The sequence below is a fragment of the Cydia strobilella genome, chromosome 1 (assembly GCF_947568885.1).
Source record: "Cydia strobilella chromosome 1, ilCydStro3.1, whole genome shotgun sequence".
NCBI classification, from domain to species: domain Eukaryota; kingdom Metazoa; phylum Arthropoda; class Insecta; order Lepidoptera; family Tortricidae; genus Cydia; species Cydia strobilella.
In genome coordinates, this window is record NC_086041.1 from 12,823,028 (window position 1) to 12,838,973 (window position 15,946).

General features: G+C 33.7%; 1 protein-coding gene and 1 long non-coding RNA gene across 2 annotated transcripts in view; both read right to left on the reverse strand.

Moving 5' to 3' along the window:
• Positions 1–13,850, reverse strand: part of LOC134746679 (uncharacterized) — a 368,384-nt gene extending 354,534 nt beyond the window's left edge. Inside the window, exons 1-2 of the long non-coding RNA XR_010128250.1 lie at positions 13,745–13,850; positions 13,466–13,698 (exon numbers count right to left, since the gene is read on the reverse strand). This is a non-coding gene — a long non-coding RNA (uncharacterized LOC134746679). The remainder of the gene's footprint in view (positions 1–13,465; positions 13,699–13,744) is intronic.
• Positions 1–15,946, reverse strand: part of LOC134746210 (aryl hydrocarbon receptor) — a 135,660-nt gene that overhangs the window by 29,705 nt on the left and 90,009 nt on the right. The gene's annotated exons all lie outside the window — the stretch shown is intronic.

Here is a 15,946-nt window from a genome sequence, read left to right on the forward strand (position 1 = left end):
AACTTATGCCATAGAGTACCTACATTTTATTTAGTGTGATATATTTAATTCATCAATTTTGACATACATTGCTGTTCTAATTCTCCTTCACTTACTCCTTGTACTACTCCTTCTCATTATTTTTTTCATCTTCTCCTACTTATCACTTTACGTTTCTGGTGAAGATCGTGGCTTTAACGAATATCGAAATTGAGGGTTATAGCGTTAAAAAAGTTGAAATAATGTTTGGAAATAATCATCACGCGACTTTTCGTAGCATTTGTATTTTTTTTCTTTTCCTTTGGCTTTGTCGCTGTACGGTAGTCATATTGGCTAGGCCTCCTGGTTAGATCAACTTCTAAGACTGATCCTCTTGGTCGTTAATAACTTAAAGGGCAAAATTATTATTTAATTTAAGAGGGCACTTATTTTACCTAATGTATACAACTATCGATACAATTTTTTCTAACAAACGGTATAGGCCCAATTCGAAATTCACAGCTACATAATAACAGCAATTAAATCTTGATTCGGTTTCGGTTATCATCAGCAATTAACCGATTCGTTTATCGATTCAGGGCGATACAGTTACGGACGCTCGTGCGCCCAATCGATTACAATCGGAACTGAACCGATTTAACGATTCGTAATCGGTAACGATGTGAGACCGATGATGGTATTTTACCAGTTTTGGGGTTAATGCCTCGCATACAATAAGCAAGAGATGCTAATAAAGATGAGATAATTAATTGAAAAACAGCAGGTGTATGAAAGAGGTCGTTATCCACGTGATAAAATAGCTGTCACTTTTTACACCGCGCGATTGAAAGTGACAGATATTCTCATAGTCACGCTGCCACGTAACGACGATAATCATATCCGTACTGATTATTTAAATTGAATTATGAAAAAATAAAAGACATGCGAAATAATGGCGTTATTCATGGCTGAATTAGCTATGAATCGTTTGTCTTTAATTGTCTTTTTGACTTAGGTTTAGGTATTTGTAAGAAAGGGATAAAACACAATTTAACTAAATCAGGCCCGTAAAGTTTCATGAATAACGGGGTAAATATGTTATATTTAATATGGCTAACTCAATCAATTACTGATACTGATACTTGGGGTATCTTCAGCCAGCAGATCCTGCAGCAAGGACTAGGAAGGGGCGACTACAAGGGGGAGGCGATGTTGATACAAAATAGCACTGTAAGCTCGCATGACTCTGCTGAGTCAACCTAAACGGCAACGAGTCGGTGGAGTATGTCAGCGTCACATCACACCGGTTAAGAAACAAACGCAAAATCAAACAAAGTACGCTAGCAAACGCCTCATTACGCAACAACCCATGCCACCCCGCCGTAGGCAAGGCACCCGCAGCCTGCCCGAGACACGGGAGCATACTATGCCTAACTTATCAATTGTGTGTAAAAAAAAGCCGGCCAAGTGCGAGTCGGACTCGCGCACGAAGGGTTTCGTACCATTACGCAAAAAACGGCAAAAAATCTCGTTTGTTGTATGGGAGCCCCACTTAAATATTTATTTTATTCTGTTTTTAGTATTTGTTATAGCGGCAACAGAAGTACATCACCTGTGAAAATTTCAACTGTGGATGTGTCTCCTTTGTGACAAAAAGACGGACAGACGGACAGACGGACGGACAGCAGTCTTAGTAATAGGGTCCTGTTTTTACCCTTTGGGTACGGAACCCTATAAATTAACGGAAATATAATATTTGTAACAAAATCTACATCAAAGCTTATGAATTTATGATTTATAGAAACGATATTTCACTAAGATTATAGATAATTTAATACCAAAGTCATTCAGTTCCAAGATAAACTTATGATTGTAGATCTCATCAAGCATAAAGCGTACATAAATAATGTACAGTCCAGTGCAAGATTTAAACACGGGCGCGGAGGCGATTTACGATTTGCTCGCAAGCAATCAATGAGCGTGATATTTTGACGTTTCATTAAACGGCCGACATCTTCATATCTCGCCGGAGGTTATTTATGTAGTCGACTGTACCCTCGGGCAGGTTTCGTACTGGGTTTGGTATGTCTTTATTGTTTATTCTTGTGAGCTACTTATAGGGATAGTGTCGCCGTCTTTGTGCAGTTGTAAGTGCATCTATAAGAAGCATTGACGAGTCAATACATAATAATAATTATACTTTACAGTTCAATGATTTTATTATTTTAATGTGAGTTGATGTTACTCGTAGAAATGCATACAAAAACATAACTGGGCTATGTAAATGGATTAAAAAGGCGTAAATATTATTAAAATTTAAAGTCCCCTTGTAAAAATAATTTAAATTATACTTATTATACGTTGTTGTATGCCTAGAAAGTGTTTATCGGTCAATGGTATAAAATTTTTGAAATTGATGAACACTTTTAGGTACCTACCTATAGTGAAATATAAACTAACTTGAAATAGGTATTAGTTATAAAGGATGTTAACTGTATATCAGTTTTTGATGAGAAGTAGTTATATTTGACATATAAATGTTGGCCAAATAGTGGGGTTAAAGTTGAAGAAGTTCACTTATAGGTACCAATAAAATTGTATGTCACACTAATCCACCTACGACAGTATTAAAGGAACGAGGGGAGTAGAATGATGTTTCTAACCCTACGTCAACTTATCAAAGCCTTATAAGTAAAGAAAGCTATAAATACAACTCGTTCAAAAAACTAGAATAGCTTGGTAAGTAAATCCAATCAATCTTGCAAACATGGCCACAAATCAAACCGCGAACTATATCTAGGGGCGAAATGCAAATACGCCTAACGATGAAATAGCTATTACGGGCTTTTTCCTTCGATGTTTACTTATAATCGAAGTATTTATGATACGGAATCATTTTGTTTTTAAATTACTGCCGTTTGGTGGCCGGAATATTATGTAATTTTTATTTTGGTTTTGGAGCAGTTTCAAAAAAAAAAAACAAATAAATTAGTCTCAAAAACTTAAATCCTAAAAAAACTTTTTAATAGACAGTCTTCTATAACTTAAAATAATTTTATAACTTTGTAAACCTAAATGTATATTAAAATTTAGTTTAAGATTAAATATTAAAACTTAGTTTAAGCTAAAATAAAAATAAATTGTATGCCCGAAAAGGGTAAAACTGTTGATACTTATCAAAACATGTACCTAGTTATACTTCTTGCACCTACACAGTTTACACAATAAATATTTCTGATTTCAAATTAGTAATTGCGTTCTGCCATTGGACGATGCCAAAAAACTTATTAACAAGGTAAAAAAAATACTTATACAGAAAAACAGGTAAAGTTATAAGCCCATTCTAAATCTTGTCCCTAAAAAAAATGTGTTTATAATTACCTAAAAGATGACCCTGTTGTTAAAGGTAAATAGTTACAGTTAGTAGTAGGAAAAATAAAATAATCATTTTGTGAAAAATTAACAATCATTTGTAAAAAAAACTGTTGATTGCGGCTATTAGGCACAGTGTAGATGCGCGCTTTGCTCGCTAAGGTAAATCTAAACATTGTATTTTATTTAGTGATATAATTATGGGAATATGCCGGAACGCGGATGCACGTTAGTAGGTATTAAGCTCTAATTAAAAATTAGTTAGATTTCAGCATATGAGAGGTTAAAATACCTACATATTTTTATAGCTCAACTTTGCGCAAAACACCTGTACCTATTTTAAATTTTTTACAGTCCATAAACACCTATTTCTGCCATTTAAAGTAGAGCAGAACAAACAGAATGGTATATAATGACGGTTTACACGTGTAATTATCACGTCCGTGCATCGCGCTGACGATTATATGAAATAATCGTAATCGGCCACCCTTCCGGTTTCGACCCGTTGCCAGTATACTCGTATCGATGTCACGAGGGATTCGAACTTAAATAGTTAGGGGTTCAGTACACAAGTGCACTGTTTTACTTGTCTATCCTTGTAAGGCCTAGCGGTCAAGTTTTAGGACAATTCATAATAAAAATAGTTCAAGCGGTTAATTTTGTAAATAAGTATACTGAGCGCTGATCTTCTTGTCACTACGATAAGGTAACTTCTAAGTTATAAAGCCTGAAAATAATAAACCAGTATTTATTTTAATTTAAATCAAATAGGTTGTACTTACAGTTAAATCCTAACCACATTGTAAAACGTATATTATTTCGAGGTTTTTATTTCCTTATTTTAAATAATGCATCTTTGCACCTGTTCCATATCTATAAGTCATATTTGCACGAGCATCGAATTATTAATCGGGTTTCGACTACTTGTCTGCAAAGCCTTGCTTCTCATTTAATCTTGTTATTTTATAAAACACCTTATTGTGACTGATATAGCGTTCTTAATTAAAGCTAGCGCAAATACAAGATATGAGTTTTACGAAGTAATCCGAGTTACAGATAATACGACTTATTTGTAATTAAAATAACGGACTGTTGAAATTGGAAAAAGGTGTATGTATGTTATCGTCGTTTGATACGTGCTCAAAGGGCAAATGTAAGATGCATTAATTATGTCCATTTTCCCTTTGAGTAGATTACTTAGGTGCCTATTAAGTAAGCCGATTTTTTAATGCAAACATAGAAAATTTACCTCTATAGTTTGCAAAAAGCGAATGATTGTAATAAAGTAACACATATTAATAATGTAATATTATTCAATAAATAAACAAGTGTCGTTCAATTGACGTTTCTATGTACAGTCAGCAATACTATTCGCTTAGCACCTTTGTATACAAACTTCTATGAAGGGGACCCCCCTTTCTCTGCAGCAGACTCTACCAATAAGATTAGTTCTTTATTAAGGTTTTTGTTTGTCCCTGTAATTTAACTGGAATGTCGAAATATTATTAATAGCATTATGTTTTGAAAAGAAGTTAAAATAACCCTAAGGTTCTTACTTGGAACAATATTTGTGTTTAATGTGTCCATGTGTGTGTGATCAAAATTGGAAAGATTACTCTTACGGTATTTTCATAACCTATATTTTATACATTATTATTCAGGAGACGTAAAATCACAATGAAAAACTGAAACTTAGTCATACTGGGATATAAACCTGCAGCTCAGTTATTAAAATCAGTGGGTAGCTGATTGGTACAAATTGTGTCAAATAATTTGATGGTAATATTTTTTATGCATCTCATTTTTAGCATAAGGTGGCCATGATGTTTATAACCTGGTGTATTTCCCTATATAAACAGTCAGCAACTCTGTCCCAAGATTACAAACCGCAGCGCAGGAGTAACTAAAAAGGTAAAGTGCTCGAAATACTGCTGCATAAGCCACTTAATACTAGTTAGGTATTTCAATTTCATTCGGAATTGCCGTTATTGTGAGCTGTATCATACTGATTAATTATGGTATGTTATACATATTACCAAAATGCATTGAAAATTGAAGGTACCTACCTTATTTAAAATAAACTTAACTTAATTAAAATAAAAAAATATAATTATGTTCATATTAGTCATATTACAAACATTATAATTTCTTCATCAGACGTTAAGGAAAATGCATCTGTTAAATCGATATCAACTAATATCAACTGTGATCGGTTAAGACAAAGTTCATTTTGTCTTTTCCTTCCTCCATGTTGTGATGCTACAAAAGCTAGGGACATACAATTATGATTATGTAGGTACTTTTTCTTATTTTTCAAGTGTCCGTTGAAGGAGGCGTTGTAAATATTAATAATTAGCAAGTCTTAAGGGTTAAAGCTTTTATTCCGTAAATAATAGACCTATTTCATTCCATAACTCTAACTACATTTAAATCCAGACTGTCTTAGATGTGTGATTAAAAAAAGGGAATTGTTGGTTCGACCATAGCTTTGTTAACTCAGAACTCAGAATGGATAGTTTTGAGTGAGAATTTTGCCCTTTACGTGTTTATGTGTAAACAGAATAGGTAAATAAATATATTAGATTATTTTAAACCGGGTCACTCATGTATTATTAAGTCGAATAGTTCGACATGTTAATAATACGTGAGTGACCTGGTTTAAAATAATCTAATATGTTTGAGTCTCACGGGAGTTTTATAGGTAAAGAAATGAAAAAAATACGTCATACTTATTAGGTACGGTACTACTGTGATAGTTCCACTTAAATTATCAGTGTATGTTTAGTGTACAAATTTCCTATTCATTTGTTTAAGTATTCTGAATTGCTGGGACGTCAGTTAGCCGCGACCACGACCAGTGAAACCTGTGTCGAAACGTCGGTAAATAAAGGTAACAAAATAAATTCGCGATAGACCCGTTTCTAAATGTGATTTAATATGTGTTTAAACCGCGAAAGTTTTAAATGTTATATTCTGAACTGGACTGTAATGTAACCTCTAACCATGTGTGTACAAATAATAAAATATACGTAACATTATTTACATAGGTATTTTTTTTAGAAAATTAAAAATATATTTAAGAAGAAGAGATACTACTATACCCTTAAGTCACTGCAAAAATATGACGTAACTAGTTATAAAATACGAGTCATACGAGTGTCATGATAGCGATGCCTTCCGTTACATTAGAATGGAATGTCGATTACAGTCAACATTGTCTGAAAACACGTCGTTAGTATGAAACGAATGTGTCGAGAGATCCTTTTTGTCACCCCTTTACTGTATATTTATTAACGCTGTATAAGGTGCAACGAGAATTAATATGTCTTCATAAAATATGACGGCTGCAACCGGTAATCCGATTTCAATAGTCAGTCGATGGGTGCGTGTCCTGTCTATTCAACGAACCTTTATTGTCCGAATTTCACTTGGTAACCGTTTTTCGCCGATGATTTACTTGGACAACCAACCTTCGGCAAAAATTTCATCGACAACGCTTTTTTGGTCGTTTTCTTGTTTAGTAGATTACTGTTAAGTAATGTAGTTAACACTTTGATTACATTTCATTTGCAAAGTCATACAATTGGTCAAGTCGCACCTATTTTAACTTTGCTCTTTCTTTAATGTATAGTAATTTGCCAGAGGTGGGAGATAGGTGCGACTACGAGCGAAGCGAAGAGAGGCGTGTTAGGTTAATTGCAACGAAACAGCGCCGCGCTGCTGCCAGATCTGACAATTTTTATGGCCTACGATTTTCGCTTTGTGTTTTGTATTTGGCATACGAAGTCATTCTACAACCCTAAATTTAGCGTTTTCAAATAATAATTATATTATTATATTGATAAAACCCATTATTAAACGTGTTCAGGTTTTTCGATATTCTTATTTTTTCGAATAAATATTTAATACAAACTTAGATATTAGTAAACAACAAGTACTTTTGACATCTGTACCCGTACCATGAGTCACTGACAGTGTCAAAACTGACATATACGCTAACTTCTAGGTAATTTACTTTCTATACATCTCGCTCACACTAATATGCGAGTACGAACGAGATGCATAGAAAGTAAGTTACGTTCTCGATAGCGTTTATGTCAGTGCCAAACTGGTGGTAGCCATTCTGATTATTTTGAGGGGTGCAATATCGTCAGTATATCGTAACAATTGTAATTATACGCGCAATTTTCTCGATTTATAGTGATTTCTAAATACTCTTAATAATTACTCACAAGTTTAAGTGCTATCCCTTATAACCAAAGAGGGTTCCTTGGCGTAAATTTACCAAAGTAGATATGATGTTATAACATAATTAATACACACAAGTTTATCAAACCTGTCCTGAAATACTTTCCAAAACTAAATTTTGAACGAAATCATTCTTAAATACGGTGACATTTCACATTCGTCCGCCATTTTGAATTTTTTTGCAGTTTAGCCATCGGAGGCACAGACCCATCGGCATTCAGCCACAATGTAAAAATGTGTAAAAATATTTGAATCGGCTATTAAATTAAACAAATTAAATATTTTAAAGCAAAAACAAAAATAATAATTTGTAAACGTCAATATTTTCAAAGTAAAACTCATTTATAGTGTGGAAAGATAAATCGGGCCCTGGAGGGAAACTACCTTAAATCCTTAAGCTGACTCATTTTACTTAAAGGAGACATTCCTTTATTTTTAAAAAGGAACAAACCTGCATTCAAAGATTTTCTAAAATTCGCTTGCCTCGCCCGGGACTCGAATCAACTAAAATTAAAAAAACAAACACCCCTATTTTATTATACTAATCGATAGTATTTTTATTCAGGATAAAATTTCTCTAACAAACATTTGGTCTTGAAAATAAAAATGATCGTTAAATCTAACATTAACTTTATTTTACTATCAATTTGTTACACTTTCATTATTTAACTGATAAATTGTTCGAAATGAGCCCCCTCGTTCCGGCTACACAAAATTAGTCGCCGTTGAAATTCATTTCTTGTAGCCTTCAGCAAAGTGTTGTGGTGTATGCCCCTAATAACATTTTCTACCGCAACCCTTAGCTCTTGAACAGTTTCACAGCAAGTTTAGAGGTATTACTACCATTAAACGATTTTTTTTATCGAAGTTTTCATACAAGGTACTTAGCGATAAATTAGCAAGCGTGTACTTCATACGAAGTCTTTGAATGTTGGAGAGATAAGAGAACTGTTACGTGTCTTTTACTTGTTGAAAGTGAACAGTAACCAAATGTTTGTTAGAGAAATTTTATCCTGAATAAAAATACTGTCGATTAGTATAATAAAATAGGGAGTGTTTGTTTTTTTAATTTTAGTTGGTTCGAGTCCCGGGCGAGGCAAGCAAGAAAATCTTTAAATGCAGTTTTGTTTCTTTTTAAAAATAAAGGAATGTCTCCTTTAAGGTAGATTTAAGGTAGTTTCCCTCCAGGGCCCGACAATTTTCCACACTGTATACCTACTTGGTTCGTATGAATTAGTGACATAATAAAAAAAAAGGTTATAACTCACGAGTGAGATAGCTTTTTTTTTCAGAATCCATAACTCACGCGGGAACAATATAGGACTTCGTATCAGTACACCTGCATGAAATAAGATCTTTTTCGAGCAAGTGTGATGAAAAATTATTAATGCTATGAATTTCTCCACACAACGGCTCGTTTTATGCCCAAATATAGGTAATGCAACCATCCAACCAGCACATAAACATTATTTAACCAAGTAAGAAAAGAAACATAATTTTGATTTATTATTAGATTCATTATCTTTTTTTACTTCAGATTTATGCCAATTTAATTAATAAGTTAAATTGCCTCAATGTTTTAACAAATGCCTGCTTCGCTATGTTTTTAGGGTTCCGTACCCAAAGGGTAAAAACGGGACCCTATAACTAAGACTCCGCTGTCCGTCCGTCTGTCACGAGGCTGTATCTCATGAACCGTAATAGCTAGACAGTTGAAATTTTCACACATGATGTATTTCTGTTGCCGCTACAACAACAACTAAAAACAGAATAAAATAAATATTTAAGTGGGGCTCCCATACAACAAACGTGATTTCTTTGCCGTTTTCTGCGTAATGATACGAACCATTCGCGCGCGAGTCCGACTCGCAATCGGCCGGTTTTTTTCACGCGACAATCCACGTCGGCATTTCACCTAATCAATAACCCACAAACTCAAAAAACCCACAAACTCAAAAAGCACACTTAAAATAATTAACCACACAATCTCTCATCGGCCCGCGTTAAAACACCGGGCAATCTGAATAAATCTCCGCTTCCACATTTCTCTCGCATTATTAAACGAGAAAACGAGCAAAAAGGAACACAAGAACAAAAAGGAACACGACGAGAACTCACGAACTCGACCGATATTGGTGACAAAATGTTTTTACGCCTCAACCGCGACATTGTTCTTTTGTTCCTCGTTGTTTTGTATTCGTTTCGTTTTAGGGTTTTTTAATTAAGTTTTAATTTTTATCTCGGAGCTCCCGTTTGATCATGTAGGTTTTAAGAAGGACGGGAAGCTCTCAGTTTTAATTGTAACAATGTGATTTATTTGTGTAAGACTGTCGTGTCTGGTTTTGTTAAACAGTACCAAATCTTAAGGGCTCATCTTGTGACGGCTTAAACGGATTGATTAAAATAAACTGAGTGTCTTTTAGGCATTAATGAGACTACTACGTTAAATATTTTGACCATTAACAAGCTTTTTCAGATGTCTTTTAATAAAACCATAAAGATTTGTACCGCAAGTATTCTTACGTATGGCACTTAAGCTTGTAGTCGTGAACATATCCATAAAGGCGTGTCCGTGCAACGCCAGGGTCGTTTCTCCGGCTATCGGTGACAATGTCCAGGCTACCTGTTAAATATGGACTCTTAAGAGATAGGGTACACGAACTTTTAGAACTGACCACAGGTGCATAAATACAAATGAACTACCTGACCTCTAGATATTGATGAAAAATTGAAAATATGTATGTTTGTGTATGTTTGTTTATTCCTGATTGAAAGGTTATTTAGTCCGACAGGTTTGTACAAGTTTTGTATAGGTATTTTATAAGGTAGTCTAGAAAAATCTTGTGTTTTTTCAAGTAGACACACTACTGTTTAAACTATAAACTAAAAATAAATGTCATATACGAAGGAAAAAATATATTCATTTATATATATTTATTTATATATTGTTTATTTTCAGTTTAAAATCCAGAAAAGACTGCAATTCAAATGCTTTATCTGAATTTATACACATGGAATTAAATTTTATATTATTCTTTGATTTCTCGCTCTCTGCTCTGCTAAACTAGCAAAACATTCAAATGCTTATAATTTAGAATAATTTTTTTTCGCTTTCATTGTCAGGTTTGTTTTTAAGGTTCTGTGCTTGAAGAATGACAAATAAAACCCTACTAAGCATTCGCTATCTGTCTGTCTGTGTGTCTCTTAGCGTGATATCTTAAAAACGATAAAAGGTCACAATTTTATAGAATCTGTATTTTCCAATGTGTGTTACATTGGAATAAAATAAATTTAATATTTAAAGAGATAACTGAATGAAACTGATCCGTTATAGGTAGAATTTTTTTATACGAATTATGGACTATTGAAACAATTAGTAAACCATAACAATAAAATAAATCTGAAATTCCGTACTGTGTCGTATCGTGGCATCCCTAAGTCTACAGCAGAATGTCTCACTCATCCCGGCGGGTCATAAATCGGGGCTCATTTGAATGTCGATTGTGATCGACGACGCGCGCGCCGCTTTGTAACTCACGGCCAAAACGAGCCGTTCGTACTCCCTACCTATATATGTATGTTGCATTTTGTATGTGTTATAATAATTTTGTTTATGTAGTATGCGTTCAATTCCGAAAAAAGATGATTTAAAATTACTCTAAAGTACAATTCGAAAAATGGTTTTAATCACGAAAACTTCTAATCTGTAATGGGAGTAACTATCTACATATAAAAAACAAAAGTAGAGGTTTTGAAGTACAAATTAATATAAAAGGAATATAAAAATGAATAAACTATGTAAGAATCTAATTTTTGCATAAACTATTAGGTACTTTAGAGTAGCGCTACCTCGTTTCACGCAAAATAGGCACATTGGATGTCGAGTTGCGGAAAATGCCCAGCAAAACTAACTAACTAACTAGGTACTTTATTTTATATTACCCATTTTCTATAATATTAAAAATAAATGATTTTAGAGTTCTGTATGCAAGTGCCAAATTTGACGCTTAGGGATTTGCCCATACCTATGTCCAACATTAGTTGAATTTAGGGGTGCGCCTGAATTTATTTGCAAAATGGAGTAACGAGGAGGTATGAAATATTTGTGACCATTTTTCAGATACATCTATGTATGTATTATGTAATAATATATCAAATTTCTGGAAAAGCATTCGTTTGTGCTCAGGAATTTAAAGATTCAAATCGCAGTTGTATCATTATTATATTTCTCAAACAACTAAATTATTTAAGTGCATAGTAAAAACCGAAGCCTGAATAAAGAAATAAAGTTTGGATATAAATGTGCGCTTTTTTATACGTAGGGTCTCATTAGAAAACAGATTTCATACAAGTAAATCGTCTCACTAGAACCTGTATCTCTGTCACCGTAATGTATCGAATACGGAATTAAATTGAATCCTAAATAAAGCATGTCAGCGATAAGCGGGTGAGAACCGAGTGTCCCAATTAAAGCGGTTTTTAATGTGTTCCCAATCATTTAAATGTGTTTCAAATAATTTAAATTTGTAATCGCACGGGAGCAGGAACGATAAACATGTATGTCGCTTTACACATCGGGGTTGGAATGTGAACGTTGGCTTGTCAAAATATGCCACTGATAAAAGTTGTCGTCAAAAACTGTCTCTTTCTACTATTGTTTGAGCTTTCTATGTTGTACTAATAATTTGTAGTGTAGCTACATAACTCGGTTAACTCAAAATTTAATTTATAGTAATTCAAATATGATAAGAGAGTTCTATAGCCTAGAAGTCAAAGTCTCTAAAACTATGATTGAAATGTTGAAAATAAGCCCGAAATAAAGCGCAGATATGAACAGCTAGCATTTAAATATCCCTTGGACTAAAGAAACAAAATACATCTTAGATATTTAAATATCTAATTTACAAATACTTGAATAAAAGGCCAATGGTTTAAGTTTGTGATAGCTAAGCGAGGAATTATTAGTCAGACCAGGCGTTATTTTTAGTAAACTACGCATGTTTATGCGATGTTACTTGACTCTTGGATTTTAAAAAAAAATTAATGTAGGGTTCTTCTCAGCTCAAACTTGTATTCTACAAACGTTATCGCATTAAATGCTTGTATGCATAATATCGTAAAAACACTGCAATTGACAATCACCGCAAAAGTATATGATAGTATCGTATCGATCACAAACTTCTCGTCCAAACGTGTGTGCGCCTGCGATTAATTACCGTCGATCCCAGCGCCACAACCGTATCATTCGCTTTAAAAATAATACTGATTTCTCTACGGCCGCGCACTTTCCAGTATAATTACGCGTAGATATGGCTCGGTGCGGAAAAAATATGAAAGTGGAATTAAAAAAAAACATTTCACGGTTGATTTACATAGAGGTGTATGCTTGGTGTCGACCATTCCATCTGAAGTTGGTCTGAAATTGATACGATTACGTACCTAGTCGGTCCCAAAGTGCTCTCACAAAGATTTTGACTGATAAAAAAGTTATAAGTACAGATCCCTTATTATTCATATATATAGGTTGAAAGCTTATTTAATGCTGAATTACTTACAATATAATCGAACGTAATTTGCTGTTTCAGTTTTGCATAATTCTATATAATATTCGTAAAAAAGTTATAAAAAAACATGCAAAAAATACGCGGCCTCTTCAAGGTGATTTTGATCTCTATTTAATTATTTTTCTTTTTTACATAGTTGAATCTGACATAATTATAACAAAAGCTGGGTCTTTTATCTTTCTTTACATATTATTTATGTGTATTGGACTTCCAAAATTGCAACTGTACATGTTTTACCAAACCTACTCGTTGGATGGTTGGTTGAAACCTACTGGTTGTCAAAAATAAGCGTGTTACTAAAAAGTACCCTAAAGGGTATTAACTGATGTACAGACTTGTCAGAGAACTAAATGCTGGTGATAAAATAACTTTCTAATAAAGTAGGTTCACACAAATAAACAATTGTACCAATTTTATTAATGTGACACTGATTTTGACTCCCTTTTGTGAAGTATAATTTTTCACAATCCAGCCGCGTATTCGCGTGTAACGACAATCCCAAAGTAAACAAGTAGTAAACAAAGTCGCGATCTAAATTTTAAAATAATTATATTCGCTGTAAAATGCCGGGACAACGCGAGGAAGATGATGAACTATATTACATTTTGATCAGTATAAAAACAGCTTTCAAATCATGGTTAACTCTTTTTATTAAAAGCTTTGTATAACATTTTATCAGTCAAAACATTTGTGACAGAACTTATGACCCGACTAGGTAGATTGATATGCTTGATGATGGCGAGTGAGTTTGGTGATGTAGTAAGAGCACACTAGTTTGTAGTATTCCTGCCTGCGCGCTGCAGGATTTAAATCATCCAAAACAAAATACTTTTGTGGTGAATACAAATTACAAACATTTGATTTTCTTGAGATTTGGAAGGAGAAATACGTAGACTTCCTTCTTCTACCTTTCGATGCGATAAGGGTTTTATTTTGTATAAAAATCCTTACTGCACTTCCCGACTATTGATTTGTTCACGTGCAACTAGATGAACATCTTTGATATTAAAATATTTTTCTTATTCGTGAATAAAAATAGGCGTTTAGTTAGTATGAAGTATAATTAATAATATCTAGGCTGAGTGTTTATAAGTGAAAACTAAGTTATGACCGATAGGATCATAAAATCTGAGCTAGTAGGGCGGTCACGCTAGGTATGGTTAGCAAAACACATTGTTCTTTCTTAGATTTTCCAGCACAGGAGAAAAACAAATCTTCACAATACCTTGGACCTTTAGCGGGTTGGAAACAATCGTACTGTCTCCGTTGGTGGGTAACTGGATACTTACCATTAGTGACCATTAAAATAGCAAAATATTTCGAAAATTCGCCGTTTCTCGTTAAAATACCCAAACTAGATTGTCCCAAATATTTATGTTTTGCTTAAAATTGTAGATTAATACGTTTATTTTTTTATAGGGCTTGCCTTTGCACACAAGACTATCTATATTCCTTTGTTTGGATTTTTTTATTTAAGTTTTTTTTTTGTTATGAACACCATCATGTCCAAAGTGTTAACGTGCTGGTGCAATTTTTCAAATTCTTAATTCACCTTTTTCGCGGCTTCTTTATTTTGTTAACCCTACGCTCTGACGTATCTAATAACTGTCAAAGATGGCGTGTGAGTACGGTAGGTAATTGCACAGATTTAGCCGCAATTATGCTACCTTATTATAGCAAAAGCAAAACTGATAGAGTGAAGGTCGTCCTTGCTGATATTTATGGTTTGTGACTTTAGAGAGATTTTGTCTTTAATCTAAATCTATTAAATATTCAACTTTGAGACAACACTGGTTGTTATACTGTGCCACGCCAAGTAAACAATGTGTTATGAATATTGTGAAAGCCAAGATAAAAGTTTACAATATTGTTATGAAAACTTATTTAATCCATTATCTTCGTAAAACTATTAATCATACTTTTGTCTCAGCCTTTTTAACGATTTATACCTCATACCTACTACTTTGGAGCCTTAGCATGGCTCTGTAACTTTTATGTAAGCAATTTCCTTCTGACATCCCACGTCAAAGGAAAAAAAATCACCAGAGCCTTATATGTAGGTCAGTTTCCTTAGACGATGTTAGAGCCTTATAAATGTAATACACTGTGATAGTTACTTTCGCGTTTATAATTTTTAGTGACATGACTGTTCTGCCAAACAGGAACGATTAGTCCTGCAGAATGCTGTCACAAAAAAAAACCCTAACGGAACGAAAATAAGTCTAAAAAAGGATTAAAATTAATAATCGCTTTTATATGCGCTAGCAACTATGTATGTTTGAAGTCGGTTCCAAGCCAAATGATTACAATATCGGTCAATGCAGCAATAATACCTCCAAACAACTTTACTAATGGCATAGAGTAACTTATACTAGAGAGGTACTGTCATAGTAAATTTTGTAACCCCAGTAAATTCACTGCCATCTGTCGACACACTTTAAAACTAAAAATGAAGATTTATAAAAATACGATAGAATGTATTTAAATATAGATAAATGTTTTTTTTTATTTGCATTAATTATTTTTATGATTTTGACCCATGTTCTTTCACTGATATGCGTTAAAATTGTTAAATAACAAACGAAACCGTCAACGCCATCTATTCGACTGTAGGCCAAAACTAGTAGCGCCCTCTGAACGAGAATCAAATTTTCTTGATTTTCGAGGCACGTTTTTTTCCTTAGACTGTATCTATCTATTACGGAGTTATATCTATCTTTGCTAATGGACAGCTTTCTTTCTTATCGAGCCGCACCATAGAGTCGGCACTCGGTTCGAAAGTGTGTTGACGCTTTTAAGATTTG